The sequence below is a fragment of the Silene latifolia genome, chromosome 9, assembly GCF_048544455.1.
Source record: "Silene latifolia isolate original U9 population chromosome 9, ASM4854445v1, whole genome shotgun sequence".
In the NCBI taxonomy this organism is placed as follows: domain Eukaryota; kingdom Viridiplantae; phylum Streptophyta; class Magnoliopsida; order Caryophyllales; family Caryophyllaceae; genus Silene; species Silene latifolia.
The window spans coordinates 27,509,644-27,515,662 of NC_133534.1; positions in this window are offsets into that span (position 1 = coordinate 27,509,644).

Below are 6,019 nucleotides of genomic sequence, written 5' to 3' on the forward strand. Positions count from 1 at the left end.
GATTAGAGCGACACGCGGATTAAGATGTGGCATTGTAAATGCATACGTGGCTTTTCCTTATCCTAAGTGGCATTGTCTGTGTGGCCTTTTGAGGCTAGCCTTTTAATAAGATTTTATAGATTTTTATTATGTTTCTACTTTATTTTCATTAAATAATACATACGACTTCTTTTCTCAATAGGCGGGTGGTCATTCTTACATCTACCATAAAGTGAACGAGTACATGACAACTATGCCACCTCCAATGGATCCTAACTATAGAAATTTGCTATATGAGATGAAAAATATCTCCCTTAATTGTTTGGAAAGTGCTAACTATGGACATCTCATTCAACCGCCAAACATTCCTCACCCAAGTCCAACCTATGCTAACACACAAGTGGAACGCTTCACTCAATTCACACCCGTACAAGAAATGGAAGATGAGGGCGGATCATCGTCTCAACCAAGGAGATCAAAGAGAAGCCATCAAGTTAGAAGAAAGTAGTGTAGTATTATGTTACTAGTTAATTGTATGATAATGATATTTTAAGCTATTTTGGTTTGGTTTGTATGATAATTTAAGCTATTTAGGTTTCGTTTGTATGATAATTTAAGCTAGTTTGGTTTTATGTAAAATGTTTCAACTATTTGGGTTATGTAATATATAAGGTACTTTGGTTTTCAACGTCTCGTTTGGATCGGATTTGAGCATTGTTGTTGTACATGATGATGTTTTTTCATGGCAAATAGAGAGATACAAGAAGGATATTAAAAACAGTTCTGGGTAAGATGAATTTATGTTGTTTTTTAAAGTTGTAAATAAGGCAATCGCTAAGGAAGCTAACGATCATAGTCCAAAACGCCAGCCCCCATGGCGATTTACATCTGAGACATACATAAAATTACATCAAAATTTGTCTCAAATACTGGACAATCCAAAACGCCATAGTGCATGGGCGAGGTTGCCAACCAAGCTGGCGATTTCAGTTTGAGAGACTTTCAAAATTTGTTCAAACTTAGCTCAAATACTGGACTTCCAAAATGCCATGGTGCATGGCGAGGTCGCCAACCGACCAGGCGACTTGTCTCTGAGTAATAAAACCAGCAAAAGTCAGGTACATATTGGGCATGGTCGCTGACCGAGATGACGACTTACATACAAACCCGGCTTCGGGTATGTCGTGGACTGATAGCAATAAACTAGGTGTCGTAATATACTAGAATTAACCTATCAAATTAACAATTTATAAACCAAACTCAACTCTACACTATGCAATTAAGAATAGTAGTAAAAGGAAGTAAGGGTCGAACCCAAGAGAAGGGATTTAAGACTAATAACTTGAATTAAGACTAATTAAGATGGACAAAGCACAAGACTATAAACAAACAATGGTTATCAACAATGAACTGAAAGAAATGTAGATTCATATACATACTAACATACTCATATATGTCATAATTAATTTGTCATAAAATTAAATGCGGATTTTATGCATGCAAACAATAATAAAATAGAGGAGAAATCATGTCCTTACATTGGTGATTTTCGGTTATTAGGGCACAAAAGAGATCACCTTTCTCTTTTGATCTTGAGCTTTCCCTTATGGATGAACAAGATCTCTAAGTATAAGATCTCTCCCTAAGCTTTATACCCAAGGCTTTCTCTTAATTTAATTAATATTACAAATACTAGTATAATATTAATCAAGTAGAAAATTGAACCAAAATATTTTTAACACTTTGAATATTTCGGTTTTAGAGAGAAAGAGAGGAGGATTTTTATTCTCTCTAAAATTGTATTTTGGATGATAGATGGAATGAATGAATAATACACTACACTTAGTATATTATTAGGTAAAAATTATAGGAAAAACAATGATGGTTTTTCTTCCCCAAAACCGTGTAAGAGGAGAGCTTTAGGGGAGCCAATGCATGGAAAAATTGTTCTTCACAATGAACAATAGGCTTGCATGGCTAGTGACTAGTGCAATCATCATGCCTTCCACTAATTACAATCAACATATAATTAGCTCAACAACCCTCTAATTTTCGGCCCACTTAATAATATGGATTCCATATTATTTTTTGTCAATTGTCAATATGTCACATGTCATATGTGATATAAATTTGTTATGTAATTTTTAACATATTAAAAATCAACGTATTAATAAAAATACGTCACTTACAAAAATCGACTTAGTAATTTCATAATTACTTGTGCCAAAATATTTTACCATTTATAAATCACAACAGATTGTATTTATAACAATTCATTCAAATTTAATTGTTACATTAAACAATTTATTTCATCCGAGTAATTATACAATTTAATTACTCAGACCGTATCTCATTTAATCACATTTCAATTTGATACGTAAATTTTACTTCCAAAATCGTCCGTCAATTTTCAAGTAATTTAATTAACTCGCAACGTTATACGATTAATTAAATAATCAATTAAGAGTGTTGCCCTTTAGGTATGACCTAGGGGGTCAACTGATCACCACCGTCACACGACAGTAAAGTCAAACTCTAGTCAGCCAATCATTACCGATATATGTTGACCAGTTGACAGTAACAAAATTACTTCCCAATTGTATTCTATATAATGAGATTTAAACATGTGATCATCATGATCAAAAGACGTGATCGCATTATTGTCGGAGGACACATATTCCAACAATAACAACAATAGAGAGACATATATGGAGAATTGGCATGGAGAAAACAAGTAACAAAATCAAGGAGATGTGAGTTTTCCTATGAGACAAGGTAACAAACACTTGGTATACAAGTAACAATTATAAGAGGTGAATACTTGGTATAATCCTACAAGTTCCAACTTTTCTCAAAGCAAGACTCTTTTCTCTCCAATTTCATTTACCCAACAACAATCCTCAAGCAAGTGATTACCACTATCTAAGCCAACAATGATAATCCTACTTAGACTACAAATTCTAACATTAAACCATGTAGGAATTGTAACCAAGAGAATGAAGAACAAAACCAAGAGGAAAGTAAATGGGATATCACAAAGATATGTTTAAACCAACAAACCCAATGATATAATCAATTTCTACTCACAAAGGTTGATACTTTAAACCAAGATATCGAAAATCATGAGATGCTTCAACAAGTTATCACAAAAGCAAGGAACTTTGCAATAAACAAGCAATAGATGAACATTAAAGAGGCAAGGGTAATTACTTCTCACAACAAAACATTCATCATGTCATTAAAACTTAGAAATTGAAATAAATGAAAGAGTAGAGATTAAGGAGTCAATACAATGATAAAGATGAAAGCTTGCAATGGATTACACCAAGTAGGGAAGGATTTAGCCTTCCATAGTCTTCATAAAACCCAAAAACAAAGAAAGATTACAACTTGAATGGAAAATAGTCTTCTAAATTATTACAAGATTAAAACCCTCAAAATGAGATTAGATGAGATGAAAGGATGGTAGGTGAATGCTTTAGGTCTTCAAACTCTCGGGTATTTATAGGGCTTCACGAAAACCTAGAAAGATTTCCACTTAAAAATCCCAAAAAGAAGATTAGAAAACCCGCATAGCAGAGCTGCGCAGGCTGCGCAAGCACTGTTCTTGCCTGCGCAATAGTGCGCACCTGCGCACCCTGTTTGCGCAGGCTGCGCACAGGCTCGCATTTTTAGACTTCTATTTTCCACGAGCTAGACCTCTTCAATTGCCTTCATTTCTTCTAGTCTTCATTCCTACTTCTCCCAACTTGTTTTCGGGTTACAAGTGATCCTCTTGTGCCTTGTCTTGACCTTTGAAAGGTGCTCTATTGCCGCTCGGGTTCCATGCGTTAAGTATTGAGTGCCCAACCGAGTTAAAGTGCACAAGTTACCACCACATAACCCATTGCCAAATGTTAGGAAAAGTGTACCAAAAGACCCATATTAAAAGACACGAGGGTGATAAAATCACCCTCTTAGACCGACACAATACATTACTATCAAACTCCCCCACACTTAGACTTTTGCTAGTCCCGAGCAAAACCCGAAACAAGCAAACATGAAGTCTATAAGAGAGTGTAGGAGTGAATGATCACTCTCCCCTTTCCTTTTCCTTTTTATATCTCCCTCAAAACACAACCACCAATTAAAAAGAAAAAGAACTTGACTCAAATTTGACATCACTCTTCACTCACTCCCCCGCCTTATTTCTCCCTCAAACACGGACACGACACACCACCAACGCCGACTCATCACGCAACTCCACCCTTCTTATATCACCAAAGTAGAAGTGGTCACTCTTGCCTTATCCCAAGGCAATAGCAAAGTGACCTAAACATTCCTCCAACTCATTTATATTCCCCTTATATCACCCCTTTATCACTCCAAGCAATGCAAGTCATGCTACTAAGTTGGCCAAACACCAACAAAGATCAACAACCTAGTAGCCAACATGAAAAACCACCAATTTGAAACAATTTTCTTTGACTCAAAAAGAAATTAAATCCTAAATCTAACCTCCTTCCAAGACCCTCCTTATTGCTCCCTTCTTATCCCTCCATCTTTTTGGTGTTACATTTTTCAATTTTTCGATTTTTTTTTTTTCGAAAATCCCTCATTTTGCCTAAGGTGCCCTTTCGGGTTTTCACCTTACCCTTTTCCTTTCCTCTCATCGGTGGCTCGCAACTCGATTCTTCATTTTGCCCGGAATGCCTATTCGGGTTTTCATTCCGTCCTCGGCCACCTTTTCCAATCTTGCCTAGGTGCCCACCCTTGTGGGTTTTCACCTAGCCGGAATTTTCAATTTTTTTTTTCATTTGCATTTGCATTGATTTGAAAGACAATTACATATGTTACAATTTCTCACTCCCCCACACTTAAATTTCACATTGTCCTCAATGTGAGGGAGTGCCAACTTCTTCAAACTTTTAGTTGGAGGGGCCCGAGCCTTCTCCTTGCTCATATGCCCCCCGGTTCATTCTTCTTCTTTCTCTTCTTTCTTTTTCTTGTTGGGCCCTTATGTAGGCCGCATTGACTTGAGCTTCATTGATGGTGGGTTGATAGGTTGGTTCATTGTGGTGGTGAGTCATTCCGAAAAGGCCTTGAATAAGGCCAAAGGAGTCTTCATGGGCTTGAGCGTCGTAGTAAGAATCCTCAAGGTATTGGTGGTGCCTTTCGTTTTGCACCCCAAATTGTTGGCTTACTTGTTCACGCCACTTGTTTTGCTCTTGCCACATTGTCTCCGCCCAAGCCTTGGCGCTTTGTTGTTGCCATTGGTAAGACTCCTCTTGCCTCTTTGCAATCCCCTCAAGCATTTTTCTTTGGGCCAATTCGGCCTCATCTCCCAACCTTTTATGTTCTTCAAAAGATCTCCGAAATTGATCAAAACTCTCCAATCTTGGCGCTTGTTGTTGTTGCCAAGAATGGGAGCTCTCAACCCTCCCACTAATTGCTTCCAACGTCCCCCGGGTCTCCTCAAAGTACTTGAACATTTGGTGTTGCCATGGTGGTAAAGGTGGACTTGAGGAACCCCCGGCCTCAAACATAGGAGTGTCTTGAGGCGGTTGGTAGGATGAAGGAATGTGTGGGGTCTCATGGAATCCCCCTTCAATTATCTCAACCTCTCTCTCTTCCTCTTGTTGGGGATCACGGGAAAATTCAACGGCTCTCCTCTTCCTCATTCTTTGTGGGGGTGGGTTGGGGAGATTGGCCTCGGGGGGACAAAAGAAATCTCGTGCTCATGGTCCACTTGGGAGGGGGCCATTCAATGGTAGCTTCATGTATTGGACACCCCCTTCCCCCAACCAATGACAACTCCATGGGACCATGTCCAATGGATGAATCATATAGGTCTCCACCAACCCCGCTTCATTGTAAAGGTGAATCCCCCACACTCGAGGTTGTTCATCCGGAATATCCCCAACCAAACTAGCCACAAAAAGAGTGACCAAACCTCCACAATTAATGCTCCCCTTCTTCTCTCGTTGCTTAGATGCACCAACCACAAAAAGTCTTGCCCAATCCGGCACCCCCTCCCCCTCGGGCAACATTGCCCAAATGC